The 25,752-nt window shown below is 45.1% G+C and overlaps 1 protein-coding gene and 1 long non-coding RNA gene across 6 annotated transcripts in view; both read right to left on the reverse strand.

Moving 5' to 3' along the window:
• Nucleotides 1-15,910, reverse strand: part of LOC118168997 (serine/threonine-protein kinase PAK 1) — a 70,397-nt gene extending 54,487 nt beyond the window's left edge. Inside the window, exons 1-2 of one of the 3 annotated variants that reach the window (XM_035329878.1) lie at nucleotides 15,745-15,910; nucleotides 8,046-8,169 (exon numbers count right to left, since the gene is read on the reverse strand). The gene's annotated coding sequence lies outside the window, so the exon portion shown is untranslated. Of the gene's footprint in view, nucleotides 1-8,045; nucleotides 8,170-14,816; nucleotides 14,890-15,744 lie in introns of those variants that run through there. The other 2 variants (XM_035329886.1, XM_035329893.1) reach the window with 2 other exon arrangements.
• A 724-nt stretch (nucleotides 15,911-16,634) lies between these two features.
• LOC118169025 lies at nucleotides 16,635-25,197 on the reverse strand. 3 transcript variants are annotated; one of them, XR_004751893.1, is made up of 4 exons: nucleotides 20,674-25,197; nucleotides 19,821-20,011; nucleotides 16,926-17,668; nucleotides 16,635-16,780 (listed from the first exon to the last, which is right to left on the reverse strand). It is a non-coding gene; the product is annotated as an uncharacterized LOC118169025 (long non-coding RNA). The 3 variants fall into 3 exon arrangements; XR_004751895.1 differs by lacking the exon at nucleotides 16,635-16,780 and having other exon boundaries at nucleotides 16,907-17,035; nucleotides 17,579-17,668; XR_004751892.1 differs by lacking the exon at nucleotides 16,635-16,780 and having other exon boundaries at nucleotides 17,610-17,668; nucleotides 20,674-20,874; nucleotides 21,027-25,197.
• Nucleotides 25,198-25,752: the final 555 nt, after the last annotated feature.

Consider the following 25,752-nt stretch of genomic DNA (forward strand, 5'->3'; position numbering starts at 1 on the left):
CCACCAATGTCACCCACCAAACCATGTCCCCAAGCACCACATCCAACCCCTCCTTGAACACCCCCAGGGACAGTGACCCCACCACCTCCCTGGGCAACCCGTCCCAATGCCTGGCCTCTCTTTCTGAGAAGAAATGTCTCCTCATTTCAATTTGCTCCTCCAAATTGTTTCCTCCTTTCACGGGAGGCTGACGGCAGACACCCATCAGCTGAGTGCAACTACAAGGCCCCAGCATCTCCAGTTACTTTCCATTGGTTTTAAGCCCTAAACACTTCAATAAGCACTTCGGTAAAACAAGAAGAGTTGAATGCCATTGATCCACATAAGATGAGGACTTATTTCGCACAATAGGAGTCCAAATTTCTAGACACTGTCTTTAGATGCCTCCTTGGTTGTATTATACCTCTATATTCTGCCAACAGAAATCCTTTAGAGATCTCAATGCCATCATTATTTTAGTTTGGATTATCGCAGCAAAAATGAAAGGTATCTGCCCTTTGTATCGCTGGATGCAATGAAGAGACATGGCAAAACTCTCCAGGGTTTTTGCTTCCAAAAAAAAATAATTGCCAGCCGCCACCAGGTTCAGGAGGACACCACAAGGTCACAACTGTGCTGTCCATCAATGGCTTAACTTCTTCAACATCACACTGAAATTTTGATAACAACGTTGGAAAGCTACCTCCCAGTTTACCTTTCCAAAAGGGATGCTCCCTTCAGCCTCCATAAAGAAAAGTAGACGTTAATGACATGCCAAGTTTGACTCATAAGATTCATTAGCATCTTTACAGAGCTTGCAGATTTTTTTTTCATATTTCCCTTTGTGCAGAGTGAAAGAGATCCTCTTTAATTTACATGCCCTGCTTCCAGTACTGCAACAATCGAGTTTCGCCACTCTTATCACTTCTTTCTTCTTAAGAGAGAAAATAAATAAAAGACCATGCAGACACCCTGGATTTTCCCTCCTTACTGGCAGAGAAACATTTTTCTCATCTGCTCCCTGTCCCTTTCAGGCTTTACAACTGAAATCAAGATTTGGTTATAGCATTTTTTTAAAAGTATGAAAACACAACCACTTCTAAAAGGTTCGTTTTTGACTTCCAGTATGATTTATTTTCCATTTTCAGAGATTCAGAGAACTACCCTGACCCAATCCCACTAAATCCAAAGCAACCCCCCTGATTGATGCAGATGATGCTTTACCACAACAGGCACCTCTGCCCCAAGTCACAGCGGTAAGCATCTGTCCCAAAGGCAGGACTGTGACCACAGGTGGGTTTAGTTGCAGTGTCTGCTCTCACACAAGGAGCTCTCACTCTGTAGGAGATGGGCAGACTGAGTGTTAAAATAAAATACACTGGGAACAGTGGCAGAAATCTTCTGAGCTGGCATCATACCATAGCTGAAGGGACCTAAAGGTCAATTCATATCCCATTTGGCCATCCCCACTACAAGGACAACAACCTCCAGCAGAGCTACACCCCACCACACCTGAAGCTACCCAGAACCACAATTTAGCACTGAAAAAAAATATAAATAAATAAATAAATCAAGCTGCAGTTCAACCTCCCTGGCTGTCAGCCAGCCCGGGGTGAGTCCCACAGCTAGAGAGGACCTAAGAGATGAAAATCAGGCCTCCCATCTGTGAGGCAACCGATTCTGCTGGCCTCTTCATCAGTCCCTCGGGGCTGTTTTCACTCTCTCATGAGAATCTGGGATAGAGTTATGTAAAGCAGATTCCTCGCCCTTAATTAAAATAGAGTTCACATGCACACCCTGCTGAAGGCAGCATTAAAAAAATGAAAACACTTCTATGAGGGTTAAGTCGCTTATAATTAAAAAAAACTCAGCGCACACACAAGGGAGTGTCGAACGCTTGCCAGCCACCTGGATAATCACTTCCTCCAAAAAGCTGCAGAAGAGAGCTCTGGGGAAAGGAAGGTCACACAGACTCTTACAAAGGCAATGCAGGTGGTGTTTGCCTTGCACAGGTAAGAGCTGCAAAGCCTGTGACCAAATTCTACCTATTCCGAGCCCATGTTGCACGAATTCTTCAAAAAACTAGCATGCTCTTCCATCTATTTTAAAATCAATCCCCTCCTTGTTTTATCCAAATTTCCCCTGGTTGTAACCACATGGGATCTGATGGACAAGTTTCACACTCAGCTCTATGTGCTGACTTCATCCTTTAAACCCTACCCAGGTTCCTCCTCCTCCTCACTGACAGATGAATTCCAGCTTTTTTTTGCCTCTCCTTGGAATGCAGCCCATCTCTTTGACCCTTTCAGCTGCTTTTCTGTTACTCCGTTGTACCCTTCTTCAGACGTACAGACCAGAACTGCACAGCACACGAGATGTGGGTGCATTAAGCATTTATACCATAGCAAAATTACACCATTCATCCTGTCTCTGATGAGGACGGTAGCTTTTCTGGTTGCTGCTGCATGGTGACGTTTCCTTTTCCATCCTGAAAAGCGACATTATACCCAGTATTTTACTTCCTTTTATTCATGTGGCTTTCAAACTCTAAGACAACCTTTCCTCAAACCTTGTAGCAGCTTCACATCTTGGCAAAAGTCTTCTGAAAATCTAAATATACTGCATCCATTTTAACCCCTTTCTTTCCACAGAACTTCATGGGAGTAGTGCAGCAGGATTTTCGTTTTTGGAAGCCACAATGACTCTTTCGCAGCAGCAAACATTTATCCCTGTGTTCCTTATTTCTGACTTTTCCGTTCCTAAAAAATGGTAGTATGACTCTTTAGTGTGCAGTTCCCAGGATCCCCTCCAGAGTCCTTTTTATAGATGGGAATTACACTGGCAATGACCCAGTCCTCTGGCACAGAGGCGGTCTGCAGTGATCAATGATACAGCTTGGGCAGCAGCCCTGTAGTTTCACATTCAAGTTCCTCAGGACTCTTGGTTGAGTGCCACTCAGCCCTGGTGACTTACTAACATCTAACTTAGCTATTTGGTCTAATTTTACTTTTATATTTCTGACCTACTGGCTACAAAGAGTGTGTTTGGTGTAGGAATATCCGTAGTATCTTCAGCATTTAACACCAATACAAGCAATTCTCTGCTAGGTCTCTTGAGTTGATAAAGCCCTTTTTACACCTTTCTCACTAAGCACCCCCCAAGGTGCACCCCCTAATGGATTATACCCAAATGGATACAATTTCTATATCCTAATGGATATAAAAAGCAAGTCCCTAATGTCTCAGGGGAGCAGTCCCAAGGCAGACTGTTGGGACTACCCGCTGGGCCTGTGCTCCCCTCACACCACCCTGTGCCCTGGCATGGCTGCCACCCTGCCCATTCCTTCCTGGCAGGCCCTTGCAGGAGGTTTCAGATACCACAAAGAGATCGTCAAGATTAAAGTGGGTCACCATGGCAGCCAGCTCCCCTTTGGCACAGGGTGCAGATCCAAGCACTGACAGTGTAAGTTTGGGACAGGAGCAAGTGAGGACTAAGGCAGCGGTGGCTCCTGTCTGAGCTCCTCCTCATCAGAGAGGCTGGCTAGCACAGAAAACAACTTTTGTGCAAGCTGCTGTGATGAGACTGACAGATGTCATCCAGTCAGGGGTGCCAACAACTGCACTTTACATGTTTTACCCTGCCTGAAGTACTAAAGCAGTTTAGTTTCTCACTAGCACGTCCCTGAAACACCCCAAGCACGGACATAAGGTCAGTGAAGTCCTTTCAGATGAGGCCATGTGTGGAGCTACCTGCCTGCACAGAGCAGAGACCAAAAGGGTTTCCTTCTTCCACACCCTCCATTCCTTGTCACATGTACCTTTCAGAAGGCCATAAACAGTCCTGCCCTCCTCACTTTATAAAACTACATGTATATAGGTTTTTATCTTCCTTTTGACTCAATTTCACTAGGCCCCAGTCATTCCTTTTGCTTTTCCTTAATTTCATCCTACTAAAAACTAACAAGGATCAAAGATGGTAATTACTTCAGAAAAAAAAAAGAAAAAAAAAAAAAGTCCTCACCCCTCACACCGATTAACAACATCAGACCCATTTTTCAGAAAGATATTTAAGAGTTTTTAAAAATACTTTACCAGCTTATGTGCCAAATCCCAGCAGCTTCCGAGGGAATCAAGCACCCACGCGCTTTCTGGATTCCCACTAGATGCCTACCCACATCTTTTAGTATGCAACCACATGAAACACTCCACTTTTGTTCTCAAGGTTAGGTGCTCAAAGTGCTGCTAAGACAGTCCCTGAATGTTCCCACTGAAACCCACAGGCTACTAACAGAGTTATGTCCCCAGGTTACCAAAAAGAAGACCAGACTTCTTGTTGTTGTTCCTTCACGTTCAGCAGATCTTACCAAATAACTGCTGCACATTTCCTGAAATTTTTTCACCTTGCTTGCATCCTGGCTATGGATTCCAAAGCACAAATATTGCCAGTCTCTGTATGTATTTCAGGCTATTCAGATTTGTGTTTTCCTGTTCCCCCTGGGCCTGCTGCTTGTCTGTTGCCCTTTACACCTGCACTACAGAAGAAAGCACTTTACCTCTCCAGCATAGTTGTTTTATTCTCCCTGGGAGGCTTTATGGGCAGCTTTAAGGTGGAAGGTGACAGAGAATGTCAGCACCTCAGTGAACAAGCCAGATTCGTTTATACAAGAGATGACTCCTGCACTACACCACTTCAGTTACGAACCAAAGGACTGCAAGGTGGAAGGAGCAGAGGACACCATCAGGATTATTTAATAACGTCAGTTAGACTGGCAGCAGTATTAGCAACTTAATTCTGTCTTGGATTAAAAGTAACGTTTCAGCTGGACACCAACAAGACACCTGGTCCCAGATGAAAGCTTATAACCTGTTGTGGAAAGCATCCTTTCATTTCTGAATCACCTGATTACTAGAAAGCATACAATGCTCATGAGATCCTATACAGGCAAATTATGGGAAACCCCTCAAACGCTCTGCTATACCAACATGTGCATTTGGAAAGCATTCCCTAGTCAAAGCCTGGAAGTCCCTGCTTCCCTGGCTTTCAGCAACCTGGTCTAGTGGAAGGTGTCCCTGCCCATGGCAGGGGATGGAAGTAGATGATCTTTAAGGTCCCTTCATACCCAAATGGTAGGGATTACAAGCATTGTGCTTCCATCAATCTAAGAAGGATCCAAACAAAAGAAAAGCGCAAGGGGAGCAGGGAGAAATACATGTTCCAGTTGTGATTTTCTGTCAAGCTCCTTCTCCCAAATGTATTTATTAAAGACAGAAAAGCAGTCAGAAAGTCAAGATCCATTTTGTACCAAGGACTTTCGTCTACTGAGCGTAAGCAGGACCAGCAGGAGTTGGATGGGCAGGTGGGACAGGTTCAGAAACCTCAAGCATAGAGGAAGTTAAGAACAAAATAACAAAAATAAAAAGCTATACACAGCAGGTGCCCCAATAGAAGAGAGCTCTTTCGAGAGTAAAAAGGCAGTTACTTGTGAACTAATCCTGAGAAGCCACCAGATCTACAGATCTTACAGCCATGAGGCTATCCTGAAAGCCATCTTACATCAAGGTTTCAAACCCACAGACAGCTCCAGGATCTTTAATACTACACTACAACCACATTCAGGTTGTTGGGCCTGGGAAAGAGAAGGCCCCAGGGAGAGCTGCCAGCGGCCTGCCAGGGCCTGCAGGGGGGGCAGGAAAGCTGGGGAGGGACTCTTTGTCAGGGCTGGGGGGACAGGACGAGGGGCACCAGCGGGGGGAAGCTTTGGGGAGGCCTTGGGAAGAAATTCTTCCCTCTGAGGGAGCTGAGGCCCTGGCCCAGGCTGCCCAGAGGAGCTGGGGGTGCCCCAACCCTGGCAGTGCCCAAGGCCAGGCTGGGTGGGGCTGGGCTTAGGGGGGTGGAATTAGATGGGCTTTAAGGCCCCTTCCAACCCAAATCATGCTCTGATTCTCTGATTCACTCATGTTGCTGTTCAGTTTCTGTCAGGTCAGCTCACATCCAAGTGCTGAAAGGGAAAAGCACCCTTGCCGTTGGATGGCAGCATGCCTAAATGTGCTGAGCTGTGTCAAGCTTCACCCCCTTATCACAGCCCCCCACAAAAACTCAAGCACACTTCCAGCAAGCGGAGAGGGAACTGTCCTGTCCTTTCATCATGCCCTCAGTCTCCAAGAAAATGCAGTTTCAGAGTTATGCTTCTAATATTCATTTTTAGTTGACCACATCAAAAGGGAAACAGCTGCCAACAGCCACATCCTCACATTACAGTTTTGTGATAATATGGGGAAAAAAAAAAAAGGCAAACACAAGCTTCTAATCTGTTAATCACGAAGAATGCAAAGTCAACCACAGATTTTTTTCCTTCTGAATTTGTAGGGTTAGTTCATTAGAAAATGTAGGATCACAGCTCTTACAGAGAGGCCAAACAGTTTTTATGCTGAAGCTCGCACAAGTTAAGCTGTAGAAGCCTTCTACTGCTCATCCCATTGATATCCCAGTGAAAAGAAAATTATTTATAAGAGCCCCACCAGCAAAGTTCATGAATTCACAGTAAAGGAGGAAGACAGACCAGAAATCACACATGTGAGGGGATTTACCTATGCCTATATGAGGTACAGGTAGAACAGATTTTATGATCTCAAGTCTTCAAAAGCAAACACAGCTACACTGCAAGTAGGATGAGATCACCTTGCTGAAGTCACTGCTCCTGGATACTGAGCCAAAATAACAGGGAGGGATTCAGAGAGCAACTGAACATCAGCAGATACTCAAGACATGCACTGTAATATTAAACATGAAGCTTGATGACAGAAGTAAGTATGATGTTAAGAGCATAAAGCCACTTGCCGCTTGGATAAGATTCTTTTAATCTCTATCACCACTATCTCCCTGATGCATTTATGCCACAGGTCAGCATGTAACCACATTTTTCTGAAGTGACAAAAAAGAAACAACAACAACAACCAGCTCTCACAAGCACTGTTGGTGGCATTTGGACTAAGTCCCAGGATGAATAAGTATTGGATCAGATGACAGGAAGGGCTCTTGCAGGATGTACCTAGTATTACAAAAGGACTGGTTGCTAAAAAAGCAAGGGGCATCTAAAATAAATCTGATGTTTTTATTTAAAGAAAAAGAAATCATGATCCTGACAAACCCATAATCAGCTGCAGGAGATGAAGAAAACTCAAGCTGAGATCATTTCAACATTTGCATTTTTTTAAACAGTCAATAACTTTAAAAATTGGTCATAGCATACAAGAAAAGATATTTTTGGTTGGACTAAGACAATGACTGGACTCTTACAAATAAGGCCAGCTCACCATTTCTGAATGTTTTTCTTTTGCAACTCATGGACACATTTCAGAGACCAAACACAGACCAAATGAAAAAGCTGACACTTGAAAGTCAACAAAAATTGGTAATGAGATATCTGAACTTTAAACCTACACTTGCCTTTTTTTTTTTTTTCTCCTGCCCTGGCCCTCCAAAACCCCTCTTCATGATGAGTAAATCAGAAACAAGTTTTGGGAGGGGAGATTGTTACCACGAGCTGGCAGGATGCTGTTTCAGCAACTACCACTTCCATGTGAAAGCCAGAAGTCCTACTATGACAGTGCAGTGAGTCACTTGATGACAAGTCACTAAAGCATTTAGATACTGTTTAATGCTAAAAATTGACACTGTTTTGCTTTGTCTAACTGGAGGAAGTGCCTTTATTGAACCTAGAATTCAAACGCTGCCTATGACCGTCTGCCTCCCTTTAAAGGCAGCCTACACAGAAGAATATAACGGTTGTGTTCTTCTTGCTGGCTTCCAGAAAAGCCTTGGAGGAATCTGAGCTTTTTTGCCTTTTTCTTCCTGAAGAAAAAGCCATTCCCAGCCCTACCCTCACCTCCTCAGCCCTTCTGAATGAAATCCCCACATTTTGATTTCCAACTATCCCATCAGCAAAACTGCCTTCCTGATAGAGGAACTCAATGAGCCTAAGCTTTCTTCCCCCTATCCAGCCTTCACCCCCCTCCCAAGTCCTGAAGCAGCTGCTTCTTATTGGGGTGGAAGACAAAACACACTACCTCCCTACTGCTCATCTGCATGTGCCCGGCATCTTCAGGATCGCAGATGTTTTAGGACTCCATCTCTCATCAGTCTTGACAGCGGCCAGGGAAAGCAAAGATCGACAGGAGACGAACAAGGTTACTGTAGGAAGGAAGAAGGAAAAAAAAAAAAAAAAAAAAAAAAAAGACAGGCTTTAAGAGATATCATTAAGGAATGGAAACAGAGGGTGAAAAAAAAAATACAGAGGAATCCAAAAGTTAGTTCCCACGTACACACCAAGTTGCATTTAATATGATTGCCAGTGCTCCCAGATATGAAAGGAGAGACAGCAGTCCAACACTGCCAGGCTACAGCTTCATCAAGATACAGCATCAGCTTAATTTTGCTCATACAAATGTCTTCAAAATCTTGTTTAGACAGCATGAACATGAGCAAGGGAGCTAGGGATTAAAGCCAGACAGGAAAAGTAGTTCTGTTCCCATTCTTTCATTCTTTTTGGCACTGGTTTAATAGTGGAGGAGACTTCTGCTGCTTCTTGTGCGTTTCGTACAGCCTTTTTAATTATTATCTCTGCTACTGAGAAAGTCAAAAATTGCATAGGAAAAGAATTTGTAAGGTAAGAGACTGCAATTTTTACCTGTCACCTTATTACCAAGACATGTAGGGCTGATGCAACGATGAGAAATTCAATGAGGCATGAAATTATAAAAGATTTTTTTTTATTAAATCAATATAACTGTGATACAATTGCTATCACTGGTGCTGCAGTCCTCCCCTCCATCCTCCCTTCACAACTTCCCTGGCTTTCTGTAAGGCTACCCAAGGAAGATTTTGGTGATTGTGCAGGACTAATTTATACTAAGCTAATGTTAAGATGTACTAGACACCCTCACTTTCCCACCCAAAATTAGGAACTGGAGGCTCAGCCATGCTTAAATCTCATTATTTAAGTCTTTGAGGCACATTTGGCTCAATTTCTGACATTTTTCTCTACGGATAGGAGTGGGAGAAGTCTCCTTTGTGTGACACAGATTTTTGCATAGTTTTCTCATCCCCAGAAGCTTGAAGCTTACCAGAAAGACCAAACACCTTAACACACCCCCACAACATGCATGCATTTTACCAAAGAACCTCAGCAGTTTGATTATCAGAAAGCGGATGGTTTAAATGAAGGGTTATGCAGCATTATCACCATCCATTTCCAGGCTGCCCCTCTTAGCTCAGCTCCCAGAGCTTTCCCATTATCATCTGTTGCAATGCCACAGAAGCAAGGCTGAAATTGAACTCGCATCTTATTCCCAAGCGGGACCGAAGACGAGCACAACAGCAAGGCCAAACAGGGATGTGAGTTCTAAGTTGTGGTTAGCATTTTGCGGTTTCAGCAGGAAAGTTAGCTCTCCTGGGCAGTCCAGCAATACAACTGAATCAAACATTTGTGGGAAAAAAAATTAGCAGTGACCACATCCATTAAAAGTGCCGTTCGGTACAGCCCTCAGCAAATCTGTACTAAACAATCACTCCAGGGTCTTCGTTTCACGTCTTTATCTTCTTCCTCCACCCCACTCCTGCACAGAAACCCAGTATTCCTACCGCAAATTCTCATTTCAGCAAAAAGTGCCAAGAGTCAAGTGCTTCAAACCATCTCCAGGAAATCCTTTATTAGAGAGATTATTTGAACAAAGCACGATACTGGGTAAAAACAACAACAGAGATTCATGTTGGAAATTAAGCCTAAAGTCATTTAAACTTCCACAAGAGCAACAAATCTGTAGCCTGAAAACTACATTTCTGTGTTATAATGGATATATAACATATTTCTGAATAGGAAAGAAAAATGTGACACTTCCTTTTTATGAACCAACATTCCCTTTCCCAAAATTGTTTCTCGAGTTCCTGAGCTTAAGTTTCCCTTGATATGCTTTGTTTTTAAATAAATGCTTTGTCTGGTTTTCTAAAATTTAATCAGTATTTGAATATCTGCCTTTTGACCTTAACTACAGAGTCATTATTTCAGTGATACACTGATTTACTCACTCTCAATTAAAACAACTTTTAGCCAGTACATACTATGACGAAGTCTTCCAGTTTATCGAAAACAATGGTCTACTAAAAACAACGTTTTACTAAATAAAACGCAGACAAACCTGGGCTACAATAAGAGTTAACACATTCTGTGGTTAGCAAAGGAAACGATACTAAAATTCGCCTTGATGGAGGTGTTCCTGAAAGGATAAGGACATGGAAATTGTTCTATTTCCAGAAGAACTGCAAAATTTAATGGATGTTTTATAATTGAGTGTCTTATTCATTTTAATGAACTCATAAATACTGCATTTCAAATTCTTATGTGCCCATTGGCTGCTAATTCCTTTTTGTGCTATGTACTCCCTGGTCTTTGCAGCTGTTAAATTTATCTTTTATTGTGAAGAAACGTCTGAGTTCAGACTCAGGTGAGCAGCTTAATGAACTATAATAAGCAAAGGATATATTATAAGCCCGGCTTCATTTTTTTTTCCCTCTACCTCAACAGAGAGAGTTACAGAGCTCAGCAATGGCCCCAAACACATACGACAAAGGAACAGGGCCTTGAGCTGAAACAAACCCAGTAGCTTTAGTAGTACAAACTGGATTTACTGGGACAGAAGGATCTACTCTTCCCTGCTTGCTGGTGGAGGAAACCAGTTTATCCTTCATCCCAAGCAAGTCTGAATTACAGATGGGCACAAGTCGACACTCAGCTCTGAGGTAGCTTCTCCACAGCAAGACTGAAGTAAGACATTCTTGAAATACCTACTAAAGGCAAATGATAGATTCATCCTGGCACAAAGCCTTTAAATTAAACTTGCTGGTGAAACCGCGTAATGTTCACTTACAGATAGCTGGGAAAATAAATCAATTTTTTACAAAAGAAATCACTTCTCCCCTCCCTACAGAGGAGTTTGAGTTAAGTGGCCAAGGCACTCATATCTTAAAATCAGCAGATAATGTAATGTGCAAGTGCAGAAAATATATTGGAAATTCTTTATGCTAAAGAAACAATAATGTATTTCATGTTATACAAAGGTTTCTATAGGTAGATGAGGAGAAAGAACATTTGCAGCAAGGCACCAGTTCAAGTGAAAGGTATTTCTCACTCCAGCTCCTGTTTCATGAATACAATAAAAGCCCTAAGAAACGCACACCATCAAAAGAGCCGTCATATAAAATACTTTTGTGAAACTTACATTCAGAGAACTCCCAGCTCAAAGCCCTACTGGCAGGAAGTAGCCCAAAGCGGTGCTGTAACTCCTGAAGAAGCCAGTTGGCCAGCCTGTGTCTTAACCTTTTGCATTTGGTTTTCCTTCCATCTGCTGCCATCTGTAAAGCCATGCAACGCCATGACTTTACATCATGGGGGTGCTGCGGACAGACGCACCGTAACTACGTACATCAAGCTCGTACGAGGAGGAGACAATGCTTCGGGGTAAACCCAGGCAACTCTTCCTGCCCCCAAAACACAAACAATACAAATAGTAATTATTTTCCTCCCCCAGTATCCATTTAAATTACATGTGTGAAATAATTTTATGGAAAAAGAAGAGAACAAAAGCACAAAACACTTGTACACAACGTGTATTTGCCACTTGACTTGCTCACAGTCCCATAGCTAAAGGCAGAGATCAAGGAGACGTTTGCAGCTCTATGTCATATACTTCAAGGTAGGCACAATATACCACGTGCCATGCCTCTTATACTTTAATTGGAATCACAAAAGACTGTTGGAGGAGGAATTATTTCCTTTTCAGAAAGTACACCTGTGTACTGCTTCAGCAATCTTCTGAATTGGTCATTTTTTCCCCAAATAGGACTTTACTTCTATCCCATCAGCAATTTTTTCTCTTTTTGTTTTTTTTAAACCTGGGATGATAAATGGACACGTCATTTGCCACTTCGTGACTTCACTGATGCTAGACTAGATGTAGGAAAAAGAGTGACTTTAAGGCAGTAACACCGGTGGTAAGGGTGAAATAAATTGGCTTTATAGCAGGTCCAAAGAGCACGGATGGCAAGATGGAAAGAAAGCATGGAAGTACAGTTATTGTTTAACCTGTGTCTCAAACGAGATGAAAGAGATAGAGAATGGCCATCGCTGGTTATATGACAGGAAGCCAGAACACATAGACTGCCAGTTTAAACAGCTCTTCTACAGCCCGGACAATTTACCAGAAGTACATTGGTAAGTAAATCAGACCTCAATACTTCCACTGTTTCATCAAATTCCCCTGGAAACGCACTTAATCAGATGGCTTTTTTTTGTTTGTTTCCCCTCGCCCAGCCCAAGCAAACAATTGCTAAAAGGAAGGGGACTCAGGAAAGCTGTGAGAATCCAGTGCTTTCACCAGAGGATTTGGTGCATCCCCAGATCTGAGGTGAGTAGGAGAAGCTCCCCCGAGCTACCTGCCTCATACACCGCAGCGCTCAGAGGTACGGCAGGCAACGAGTACAACGAGCCATCAGCATTTTTAGAATGCAACTCTCTGACCTATTTTAAAACGCCTACTGGAGGATGAGACACTGCATGTCCTAAAAGGGCCTTTCTCCTTTCTACGGGTGATACAGAGAGCTCTGAGCAGCGATACTGTCATCATGGGACTCCCACGAAGGGTCCCCAAACCGTGACATTCAAGCCACTGCCATGTGCTGAAAAGGAGCCAGAGCACAGCACAGAATGGGAAATCACAGCGTGGCAGGACCCAGGCTGCATCTATGGCTCTGAGGATGTGCCCAGGGAAGGAGAGGACAAAAATAAGCATCCTTCCCCGCACAAAGCCAGGAGCCCTTGTCGCCAGCGCTGCCCCTCGCAGCCCCAGTGTCCCCATCTACGCCTGCTACACGCAGCCGCACCCAAGCTCAGGAATTTCAAGCTGGGCCTTAAGTTTGAGTAAAAGCTTGGTTAGCATAAATAGCGCCAGGGGTTTTGAAGCTAGCCATTCCCAAGAGCATCACGTGCTCAGAATGGAGGAATCGATCACGCTGGCTTTACATGCTGCAGAAGTGAGCATCTGCTGGCGGTCCCAGTTCTGCTCCCACTGGATTGAAGGGATCCCATCACCTCAGAGCAGTTCCCCCCCAGGTGAGAACTGTGCAAGGGCATAGGAAAAGCAGCCCACATGATGTTCTCCATATGAGCAAGTGCCAGCCTCAAGCAGAACATTATCTACGTTCTCCCCAGTTCCTTGCACAGGCCGAACATGCGAGCCCAGCTCCTTGCCCAGCACACTAAAAGGGCTCTCAGACGGTACAAATCTGGCACACAATATTCTTTTGCCTTCCCACAGAGGTTAAAAAGCCAACAAGGGGTATCCTTGTATGTGTCAAAGGTCTAAATACTGACTAAGGTTTAAAGAAATTGGTGTTTTCTTTATAGACGCTCAGCCTCAGCCCGTTTCTTGCAGCTCCTCACAAAGAGGGGTTGTTTTGCAGGCTCTTTACAAAGTGCACTTGCTTCTCTTATCAGCTGTGGTTGACAGGATGAACTGTAAACCCCGATCACTTGAAGGGTGGAGCTCTGGATCATTTCTGCGTTTTGCTGCTGAGAAAAGCCTGCTTCAGCCCTAGGTGGTTCTGCACACCCTTAACGTATAAAGAAACTGGGCCGTAACAGCTACGGTTTTGAAATTACAAGAGTTCCCACACCTAGGAAGTGAGACAGGTGCAGAAAAGAGAGAAAGAAGCCACACCAAAGATCGCTCACATATAAAGCTTCAAAAAAATAAATAATAATCTAGATTGCAAACTAGGTGAAATTCATGCAAGTGTAGTCTGAGAAAAGCTCTGCACAGACCTGGAAAAGGATCCACAAGAATCAGTAGAAAACAAAGAGTTCTCTGACCTTTTAGGCAATAAATAAATAAATAAAAAGTTAGCATTTTTAGCCTACAGCAAACAAGGCAGTCAAAACCACAATAAACACGCAATGTATTTTCACTCGTGGAAGTTACACGTGGGTTGTCACACGTTTCTTCTAATACCCCCGTGATGAAGAGCGTGAGCCGAACGCCTCGCGTTTCCTCCCGTTTTTCTGAGCAACATCCAGAGCACGCAGTATTCAAAGATTTCTCATTGTCGTGCTACAAAAGAGCATTTTCCTCGTCGATTTTACTCTTGGCTTTCCTTTCCCAGTCCAAGACCAGTAGTTATATCCCCTCCTTTGAAACGGCCTCTCCCCACAGGGCTCGGGAAGGCTGAACACCCGCCCGGCTTTGGAGTTTCTCACCCTAAACTTATCTGCCCTGTATAACACAGCTGGAGAACAAATTCTGTCCGAGGGCGTAAGACAGGGGCAATCCTCAGCTTTACAAATTCAGCGTTCGGCCACATTTACGTTTCCCCCATGCTGCCTGTTCTCCCTGCAGAGACAAGCTTGCCTTCTCTGACTAACCCACAGAAAACACAGAGGGAAAAGTCATTTCGAAGCGGACACAAGCAGGAACTGTTCCACCAGGAGGAGTTTCTCCAGCATTATCCTAAAAATCCGCGAGTGAGACCCCCGCTAAAGGATGTCAGAGCGGCGCAGCACCAGGAAACTCCAGGTATGGGGAAGGGGGAGGCAATTCGGTGAGAGGCAGACGTGAGTCACCGTACAAAGAGCGAACTGCGAGCAGAGAGAACAAACACCCTTCCGCCCGTGCCTGACACAGCCGTTTCTCCCAGCTGCAATGCCTTGCTTTCACTTTAAAAAGCTTGGCTGAACATCTTTTCCACTTGTTCTTTATATAATATCTAATACGTAGAGGCACGCGGTGTACTTAACAACCCCATAAAGTGCAGACTTTCCAGCCGGTACCAAGTCCCCAGCAAGGAGAGAGGTCCTGAGATCTATTTATTAATCAATCTTGCTCCTGGAGAAGAAGAACTGGAGGGGAGGTGTGAATCAAGAGGCAGCAACGCTCAGCGGGAGCCGACGCACCACGGCACGCAGGATGGATGGAGGCAGCTCCCCATTTATCGGGATCACTCAACCCCAACAACAAAAGCAGCAAGAACGGGGATTTTGCAGGCGTGGGAGAGCTGGGGATTGGGACACAGGGAAGGGAGGAGAGATGCAGCCCCACGAGCTCGTCCTTGGGGCTCTCCGAAGAGCACCCAGAGGTGGCACCCGTCTCGCTGGGTCCCTCCTGTCCCGCTCACGGACAGAAGCCCCCAGGTTGGAGACCTCGTAAGGTCCCTTCCAGTGTGAATTACGCCCCAATCCAAGCCCAGCTTTGCTTTTAGGGACTTTAATGGCAAAAAGCCACGACTTCAGACACGCACGTGGAGCGGGGTCGGGGGATAAGGCCAGACATGCTCCCACCTCCCCATCCCTCTGCACCAGCTACCCTCAAAGGACCGTAAAGGGGCTGCAGCCCCCCATGGGTCCAGCTCCTCACCTCTTTGGGGTCACCCCCAGCACCCCTCCAGCCCCATATAGGACAGGGTGCTGAGCAAACCCCAGGGCTGAACCCCGGGCTCCTTCTCTCCATCCTCTGCCCCAAACACCCCCCAAAAACCCCTGCACAACCCAGGGCTGGAGCCAAACCCCTTTGTTAAACAACCGAGCCGGGGAGGCAGGAGGGAGCCGGGCTGTGCGGAGGGGGGACGCCCCTCTCCTAAAGAAAAAACAAGGGAAGAAGAAAAAACAAACAAAAAGCCCTTCTCTCGACCCTCCCCGGGTGGGAAAGGGAGGAAAGGACTCACCTCCTGCCCGCTGCAAGGTGCTGCCGCCGCCCGGCCCCGCTCCGCGCCCCGCTCCGCTCCCCACGCCGCCCTCCGGCCGCCCCGGCGCCGCCTCCCTTCGCCCTCCCCGCCTTTGTCCCTGCCTCTGGCTCCGAAGGGGGGGTCCCCGCCCCATTAACACCCCCTTGAAATCCCCCTAACGCCCTCCCCCTACATCCAAGGTGAGCTGCCGGGGCTGGGAGAGAGGCAGGGTCCCTCCTATTCATCCCCTCCTCCCCCATTCATTCCTCCCCCCCATTCATTCCTCCTTCCCCCCACCGCAGCAATCCGGGCTAAAAAGTTGTAGGTTTTTATTATTTTTATATATTTACCACCCACCTACTTCCAAGGTGGGCTGCTGGGGTTGGGGGAGAGGCAGGGTCCTCCCATTTCCCCTCCCCATTCATCCCTTCCCCCCCCAATTCCTTCCTCCCCCCCCATTCATTCCCCCCCACCCCAACAACCCGGGTGAAAAGTTGTTTTTTGGGGTATTATTTTTATATATTTACCACCCCCTTACCTCCAAGGTGGGCTGCTGAAGCTGGGGTAGAGGTAGGGTCCCCCCGTTCCCTACCCCTATTCACCCACCCTATTCACTCTTCCTTCCCCTCCCCCTCTTCCCCCCCCCCCCCCCCCAACCGCCCTGAAAAAAAGTGATTTTTTGTGTGTTTTGTTACTATTATTTATTTTCCTATTTTATTTCTTATTTATTTATTTTGGGGGGATGAGGGGGGCACGTTCCCAGCATAGCTTCACCCCTGGAAAAAATCTTTGGGGCTGTAATCCAGCCTTGGTGCAAAGCTGGGTGCCCAGCCCCTGGCCCAGCAGCGTTATGGGGTGCAAGGAGGGAGAGCGGGGTTGGCCCAGGCCATAATAAATCGTTCCCGGTCACCCCAGCAGTGTGGCCACCCGGCAGGGAGCAGATCACCACACAGCGCTGCGCTGACTCAATTCCTGCGATTGGTATCGCACCGTACTATCGCCGAGCCGGCTCGGTCATGCGAGGGAGCGTGAGTGCCTGCAGACCCAAAAAAAAAGGAGAGAAGGAAAAATGGGCTCTGCCCTGCTCCTGGGCTGCACGAGGAGAGCCGTGTGTACCTTGTAATTCAGGGATATCGGCGTTCGCTCTCCCCGCGATCCCAGGCTCACTGGAAACTTGTCACCCTATTTAACAGAAGAGTTTTCTGCTCAGTGCTTGTGACGAAGAAGAGGAGGGATTTGATGGCACGGATGTTCACGGGCACGGTGAGGCTGCCTGCTCAGAACCCGCCGTCTAGACATACAGACATAAAACGTGAAGTGAAGCAGGTAGATAGGGGCAAAAGGGAGGCAAATAACACAGCTCACCACGTCTGCCCCGCCTTTGCACCTACACAACAGCGCTGCCACAGTCTTGCCCTTCCCCCTCATACCAACAGTTATCAGTTCCCCTGATAAGTTTGTCCAGGAACTAAAGCAGCAGAAAATGAATCCCACAAAAAGAAATAAACAAATAGAGGTAGCGAGAACGCGAGGCCCGGGCTGGCAGGGAAGGTTGGGCTGCCGCAGAGTTGAGCCCAATGAGCTTAACCTGTCGTGGGACTGCACGCTCGGAATTCCTTCCTCTGCTGGGTAGGTTTAAAACTTGATTTGAAACCACTCAGACTGCATGAACTCACCCGAAGCAGGGTCTGTATGGAGGCTGTCGGCTGGATGTGAGGCAAAGGTGTTTAATCAGCACAGGGCAGCGTATCGGTGCCCTCACTTCACAGGCAGCCACCATCAGCCTTATCAAGAAACCCTCGTCAGAGCTGGAGTTGAAACTGAACACAATTACCTGTCTGTCCTGCATCGAGACCTGACGAGCAACTTCCTTCTGTACCGTCCTCTAAATCACAAAGCCTCCTGAGGAGAGCAGGGATGCGCCCTGATAATTAAAAAAATAATAATAATAAATTTTGAAGCCAGGCAAGCGATTGGCCCAAAGAACTCATAAAATGCTTTCTTTGCAAGACGTTTTACCAAATACATTTAGCCAACTGCTTAAGGATAAAATGGAGAATGGTGGCGGAAGGTTAATTGCAGTGCTTGACTTAAGAAAGTCTGACTTAAGAAACAGCTGTGGCTGTTTCAATATCTCTATATAGGTACTTAGAGCAGCACGAAATAACCAGGAGGATGTTGTACTTTAATTATAGGTGCTTTAAAGCCACTTAGAGCTGAGAAAAGGCTTTATCTATACACAGGTTAACTCGATTCAGAAATCATTTCAGTTAAATCTTTCTATCTTCATTGCCAAGGAGTTTCACCAAAACACTCAGGACTGTGTTCTTACATTTTATTATCCTGCTCTATAGTAATGAGCAATCCTAAAGAGTTGCCTTGGAGGTGTATCCTGGGATACACCTTTCTGAATTTACCCAAATTTCAAAACTCCTTTCTCTGAAACTATTGCGGGGTATTCCAGAGGAGATTCCCAAACATATGGAAGGAGAGGTGCTTGGGATTTCCATGCACAATATCAGAATGGGATTTAGAGCTCGGCTGCAAACCAGAATTTGGTACTTGAGACAGGAATGAGTGAAATGCAGATTCTTTTATTTGTGTTCTGAGTACTCAGAGCAGAGAAAATGTTCAGGGGAGGTTTGGGGAAATGATTCATCTTGCCTTGTACTCAGGATAAATTCAGACGGCCCACTTTCGGTATGAGGGGGGAAGGGGTTTTCTTACACCTCAAAAGGGTCTCTGGTGTTCTGTGGGAAGAACCTTGGCACCAGGCCCCGGCCGCAAAGACCAACTCTGTTAAACAATCGATTTTACAGTTCATATCAGAGCTGCATTTCCCTCCCCTTTCAATGCACAGCAGAGCGAGCAGCCTGGCTTCTGCAGCTTGTAGGCTGCCGATTTATTCTTTGTCAGCAATACCAGCATTGATAGTTCTTACTCTGCCGTGCATCTCTGCTCCTAAGCTACTCCCTGCATTTTGCCAGCACGGCTAATTGTGCACCTGGGAGGGCTCGGGGCACTTGGCCACCTCCGATTTTTACTGGCTGTTTTTCATCCAGTTCAAATCCCCAAGTCTTGACTGAAATGATGCACAGGGAACACAGGGGCATGTGAAATGACAGAAGCTAAAGCGTAGCTGACGAACAGCAACTTGTTGGGATGCACCAGTTTAGTCACCTGCCATCATCCGTCCATTCCTTTAACCTAATCGAGCAATTACAGACAAGTTGGCCTCAGCCTACAAGGAAGAAGCCAAAGTTCATGAAAGCCTTGAAGAGTTATTAAAAATATCTAAAGAAAACTAGTAAGGCTTTGTAGTCAGACAAGGATCAGAAAAAGAAGAAAAAAAAAAAAAAAAAAAAAAAAAATGAGTCCTATAATCACACATAAACAAAGTTCCTCAGCCAAACTGCCCACCACCAAGATGGAGAAGCAGCAAGTAACGGCAAGCAAAACTGGAGGTGACAGTGGGTCAGCATTCTACCTATCACCTGGAGGTTTCTCACCCAGTAAATTAGAAGGAAATCCAGCAAAATAATGTTGTTATAGCGGTGTGAAGTGATGAAGAAGACAGACTGTGATTCATCACTGCCCTACATATCGTGTACGCTTGTCCAGCTCTGCAAAACACTTCAAAATCAGAACCATTTCCTTTTCATTCTGCTTTGTCCAGATACATCAGATACAGTTCATCATCCATTTACATTTGTTGGATCTTATCGCGGTCTGCAGCTTTACCAACTGAAATCAAAAAGCCATCTCGTGCACTTCCTGTTTCTGCAGCACCATTTCTATTTGGCTATCTCCAGTTGTTTCGTTCTGCATACATGGTTAGAGAATCACACCAGAGAGGTTCCCAAATGGCACTTGGTCCTTCCTTTCTGTATCGAGTGGCTTACAGTAAAGACTCCGGATCTGCGTGGTACAAATGTAACATTAATTATAACCCAGTACGGTCTTTGACACTTAAATCCCAAACCATTCAGGTTTTCCTTTCTTGGTTGAGTTACCCTATAGCTGGTTGAAAACTCAGCAGCATCTTTATGCCATTCCAACTTTAAATCATCTCTTACTGCTTCATTGAAGGCCTGGAATCCAGCAAAACCTCTGGTGATGAATACTTTTACATTCCAGATCTCCTTTAGCCAGGAAATTGCACAGTGACAGCTAAGAGCACTCAGTGCTTTGGTGAGCAGTCAGCAAGTCAGGATGAATACTAGGGCAGCCGCAAGTGACTAGTTGATTCTGGAAGCCTTATGTATCTCTGGAAGTCATAAAATACAGATGGGTAATGGCTTAACAATGAGGTCAGGCTTTGATTCATTAGCTACCAGTGGAATCTAAGCACATATATCCCAGTTTTGAGGCATGCTGCTAATTCAAGCTTAAAGAGATGGGGGGAGTTTCGCCCTGCACTGTAAGTTTTTGCGGAGTTGTACATGTTCCTGACTTGGATTTTACATGTTTTCTCAGTGATCTGAAGAGTTTTGTTTCTTGAAAAAATATCTCTAGCCATTGGTAATCTTACACAGAAAACATATTCAAATGCCTAGGCTTTTTCCCCCTACCCCCCTGTAAGTTTTGAACACTTTGGTCAGCCACTGCAGCTATGCTAATTCACACCAGGAGCTGACCATTTATATTTTGATCTCACAGCGGGTGAGGATCTGTAGAGACAAATGAATGCTAGAATAAGAAAACCTGCTTTCAGATATTAAAAACAGTACCACCCCGTCATCCACCTCATGTTCAAAAGTCCTTTTCTTTCCTGGTCCCACCCAGCCAACCTAAGGTGAGCATGTGCTAGGTCTAAACTCTCCCTTACTGATCAGTGGACTCCATCTGGACTAGAAATCACGAGAGCAACTCTGATTTGTGAAATACATTCATTCCAGCAGCCCTTCAGACGAGGAACGAGGTACTCACGGAGAGCCAGAGGGGCTCCGCTGGGAGGCTGGCAGAAGTGAGGTGAGGGCAACAGGGGAAGCTCGTACATCCTGCTCATTCACTTGGGTCTTTGGAGCATGAAGGAACTTGCTGACAGCGCAGGAAGCACGGAAAGTAGCATGGTAGAGGCAGGCAAACATCCCAAGCACATGGGAGCGTGTCTCCAGACGGGTGAAATACCTGCAGAAATCGCAGAGCGTGCTCTTTCTTTCCAGGATTCAGCTTATGGAGCTCTGATGTTTTCATAACACATGCTTGTAATGACTTTGCTCTTCTCTAATTTTCTATTCCTTTTCTTCTGTTTTCCTATATTCCAATGATTCAATAAACACTTGTCTGTGAGAATCTGGAAGAACACAGATTTACAGGTAACTTGAAATCAACAGCTCCTGTTGAACCAGGAGGAAATCCAGAATGACACTGCTAAAAGTGAAATTAATCCAAATTATCTATATATATTATTTTTAAAACGTCTTTTTACCTGTAAGTGGGGAGAAATAAAACAAGAAAGCTATAATATCAAGGCAATAAGGGAGACATCTCTGAAATAACATTGTAAAAGACTGCAGTAAACTTGCCTTTCAGTAGGGACTGCCCAAGTTTAATGGGATATCTTATAAGGAAAATAATAATAAAAATTATAGTAAAAAAATCAATTAGCTTTTCTTTTCTATTGATTTTTTTTTAAGTATGCCTCTGGAGAGGTTCCACTTCCAGTACAAGGTTTAAAAAAAAAAAAAAAAAAAAAAAAAAAACAGCTACGTAATGCAAGAGGCAGTCCGAAGGAGACACCAGACAGCGAGTACTAATCTAGGGCTACTTTATCACTCAAAACCTAACAAAACCAGCTCATTTTTCTACCCAGAAAGTCTTGGCTGCGTTGGAGGACACCGTAAGCAGAGGACAGTGAGCCAAAAGAGTTTGTAACAATGTAATGGTGCAACAGAGTTAGATTCTTTTGCTGGTTTTGCTGAGCTTATTCAAACTGCGGGACTCTGAGGACCCGATCCTGTTCTGGCTGGAGCTCGAGAGGCATTTGCCACACATTTCAGAGAGAACAAAACCAGCCCTTCAGTCATAACACCTCTGCCAGGGTTTGTTTCACACCCTGCCAAAATGTCATAGCCCGAACCACTTCGGTTGCTCGAGCCATTTAAAAGTGGGCTGAACAAAACCCCGGAGAATGAACTGCAGGGAGAAATCTTCCCCTGTTCTCTTCCTTATCTCTGAGATTCTGCCTCACTGGGTTGCACGAATAGCAGCCATAAACTGCAAGGCACCGACAGACGTGGAGTCTCTGGGTGGTTTGTACTGATGCTTCCCAAGCAAAGTGTGAAAATATGACACCAATATCCTTCGTTCCTACCTATTTGCTTTGTGTCCAAGGTGAATTAAGTGAATCGTAACACAAAGGAAAAATTATGCTGAATTTTGAGATATTTCATGCCAGCTTGGAGCAGCAGTGCAGTTCAGTTCTATTAAAGAGCAAAGCAAAGGTCTTCAGCAACGTAATCTGCACTGACATGAGGCACATGTGTTATCATAAACAGCAAGATAACTCAGATTTGTGTGCAGTATTATCTCACCTAAAATATTGAGCTGGAGATCCCATTTTGCCAGGTAAAGAGCAGCTTCCACGCTCAATCCAGTAGAGGGAGCTAGAAAAGCTCAGGGGCATTTTGCTGGGCAGAGTGGCACTGGTTAAATTGGTTTGATTGGTTTTAGGGTGACCGACCGGTGCTGGAGATACAGATCACTTTCAGCCTGCCAAGAGAGCTGGCCCTGCAGAATTCTTTTGATATGATGCACATCTCAAAATGCCCTCCTAATCACTGATGAGCTGCAGATCGCTCTGCAGGACTCAGGAAAACTTAATAAATTGTTGTTTGTTTTTTCAAAATGTTGTAAAGTAGAACATATATGGAACTAGGTACATTGTCTTAAATGAGGGAAGAACAATTTTTCTCTGCCTTCACACATCATTTCCAATTCCTACCTACAGGAACTACAAAATAACATCATACTAGCACATGAACCCTTTCACTGGGCACCATCACGTACAACTAAGATCTCCCGAAACCGCCAAGGTACAGCTGAGATTTCAGGAACGTGCCACCCTCTAATTACATTCCTGTCAAGCTGCCTCTGGAAACAGAGGAACATCAAGCTATGCTAGCTCTGGAAGAGTAACTTCATCTAGGATCTCCGGTTTAGATAAAAAGCACCACTGTAACTGCAGTAATTTCTGTGATGAGGTTTTTGTCCTGAGTCTCACCATCTCGTCTGGCTTTGTTAATTAACAGTTTTAGGGCTGGCTATTTTCTTTTTGCCACATTTGCTGGGATATATTAAGATTCTTATCGAATTATTCAACTCTTACCAAATAATTAACTTCATCAGCATAAATTAATCACCAAAGCACCCTTTGAGCAGTATTACAGATGGGCAAAATGAGATAAGAGCTCAACCAGCAGCCCGAGGCCATGCAGCAAAACTACTGCAATTACGCTTCATGAATTCAGGAGTTCCTGTTTCCCAGCTCTGTTCTCAGACGAGATCAATCCTTTAAACTGCATCTAAATGCTTACAATCCTAGAAAAAATAAGCCTGGTAGAACAAACCTGGCCGTACAGGCACACAGAGATCTGATCTTCAGCAGGCAGGTGAACTGTAGGGAAAGCTAAACCAGACACGTTTCGTACTGCTGTTTGCCCCAGGTTGGCAGCCTCTGTGCGAAGGTTTTGTGTTAGCAGTCTTGCAGAAAGACACGATACCGAAACTTACCCTGTTGACAGTGGCTTTTATCCCACCCAGGAGGGACGACGTAAATGGCTGTACAGAGAGAAAAGGCCCAGAGGCATAAGGTAAATAGTTTTCAAAGCATAATGCAGAAAGGGAGCCAACTGCTGATGTATGTGGACTGCGCTTGAAAGTGTGGGAAAGCTTCTTGCTCACGGGGAACTGGGGCTGGGTACATTTAAGTTACACAGTGGACAGCGCTTTGTTGTGCAATCTCTGTGGAGGACTTTTTGTTTTATGCACATATGCCCAGACTTCTGGAAAGTGCAGATTTAATAAAACCCTACTCAGGAGGACCGTGCTAAAGTAATTGTTTTTCCCCTTTAATTTTTAAGTGGTTACAAAACAATGAAGCCCTCAGTTCTTTACACTTCACAGGGAAGAATGTACAAAGAGCTGCTTAATCTCTTTCAGTTCAGCTCGTTCATTCTCATGGGTATCCAGTTGCAAGGTATCTGTATCAGTCTGAATTCTCAGCCGATCCCCACAGCAAAGTGCATCCAACTGCAAGCTCTTGTTTTAACATGCTGTTTCAGGACTGACCAGGTTTCAGCATGCGAGGCTCGCTCTGCCTAAATCTGTTTGACATTGGCAGAGGAGCAGTAGCACGAAAACCCAGCAGCGCTCATCCTGGTGATGAAACGCCGAGTAAGCACTTTCACAACGCCAGGCTAATCTTAACACTGATGTCTGCGATCTCGAAGGAAGCAAGCCATACAGCTAAAGGAGTCACGTCACCGAGGAACATTTGAATGCTTCCTGATTGGTTTTCCAAATAATTATTTCATCTGCTTTGACAAGAGACTGGCTTGCAATTCATGTATTATACAGTTTTCTTCATCACTGCAAAGTGCAATTAAGGAATTGGGTGGCAAGACATCAATCACATCCCAGGATCAGCTAGGAAAGAATGGTGAAACCAGACGGGGCTAGGGATTCAAATTAATCTTCTCCCACGATTGCCAGGCAGTCTCAAACATAAAAAGGAAAAAAAAATAAATAAATATATTTATAGTTAAGGTAATAAATTAACGCCTGCACACCAAATTAATTTGTTAAATTTGCCAAATTAAAATGCTAAATTTAGCTCAGTCACTTAGCAACAGCTGCATCAGCTTAAGACGTTATCATTCTGCAGCTGTTAGCTGTCACCTAGGGCTGGAGCTCCCATCCCTCGAGCAAAGTCAGCAGAAGGAAATATGGCCCTATGTTTTGGCTGCTCCTCTTCAAAATCCGGTGTCTTGGCTCAGATGCATCTTTATCAGCCATCTGGGAGCTTGGCTTTGTTGTCAGGTAGGAGCCCCGCTGTACATTTATTCTGACAGCTCTTCTGTGAGGCAGCAACCCACATCAGAGAGGCAGCACAAGCAGAGAAGTCTTAAACTGCTCACCACAGCGATCAGTGCCTTAAGTTGAGACAAAAGGAGAATTGTGAATAAGCATGAAAGTGCCCGAGAAAATTAGGGTAACAAAACATCAACTGAATTATTGCCGCGGTGTAACAAAGAATCTAGGAACTATTAGACCAAAAAGGAGCCTGAGATGATGTAGCCTAAGGGTTAGAGCACACCCCAGGGGAAAGGCAGCTGTGTAGTTTTGGTCTCAGCTTTCTCGTGTGCTTAACTGCAACGTTGCTCCACTGTTGGTTATTTACTTGTTTCCTGATGTGAGACTGCAGGCTGTGAGGTGTGTTCAAACCAACACCATCCCTGTAAGGCAGGTGTGCTTGGAGCACAGCTGCCAGCCCGCAGCCCTTAGGGGATGCAGACAAAGGAACGCCTGCTCTGAGCGTCCTGGGTAGGGTTGAGGGCGATACAGGAGCTGAGCTGTTTGTGTTTGCTGTGACAGCATCCAGCCTGATGTGCAGAAGGAAAATTCAAAGTGCAAGAAACACTGGCAGCCAGAAAGAAATCACTTTGGCTGGTGATTGTGGAGAACCATGTTTGTGAACTTACAGACCAAAATTCCAACAGGGTAATGCTCAAAAATTTAATGTGATCCTTAGATCTTCCTGCCAGAGAACACTGAAATAAATACCGGAAGTTGTAGTCACAGCTAGGGTCTCTGTGAACTGGTGATCGCATTTTCTTGCTCAAGAGCATCAAAGCAATTGCTCTCCAGGAGTTACAGCATCTCCACCTTTTCTGAATGCCCTTGGGCAGGGCATAATGGCACAGCAACAGGGGAAAACAGTCTGCCAGGTATCACAGTTTCCTGCTCACCAGGGTGAAACTCCCTCAAACATTTTCTCCCCTGCTG

Source organism: Oxyura jamaicensis, chromosome 1 (assembly GCF_011077185.1).
Source record: "Oxyura jamaicensis isolate SHBP4307 breed ruddy duck chromosome 1, BPBGC_Ojam_1.0, whole genome shotgun sequence".
In the NCBI taxonomy this organism is placed as follows: Eukaryota; Metazoa; Chordata; class Aves; order Anseriformes; family Anatidae; genus Oxyura; species Oxyura jamaicensis.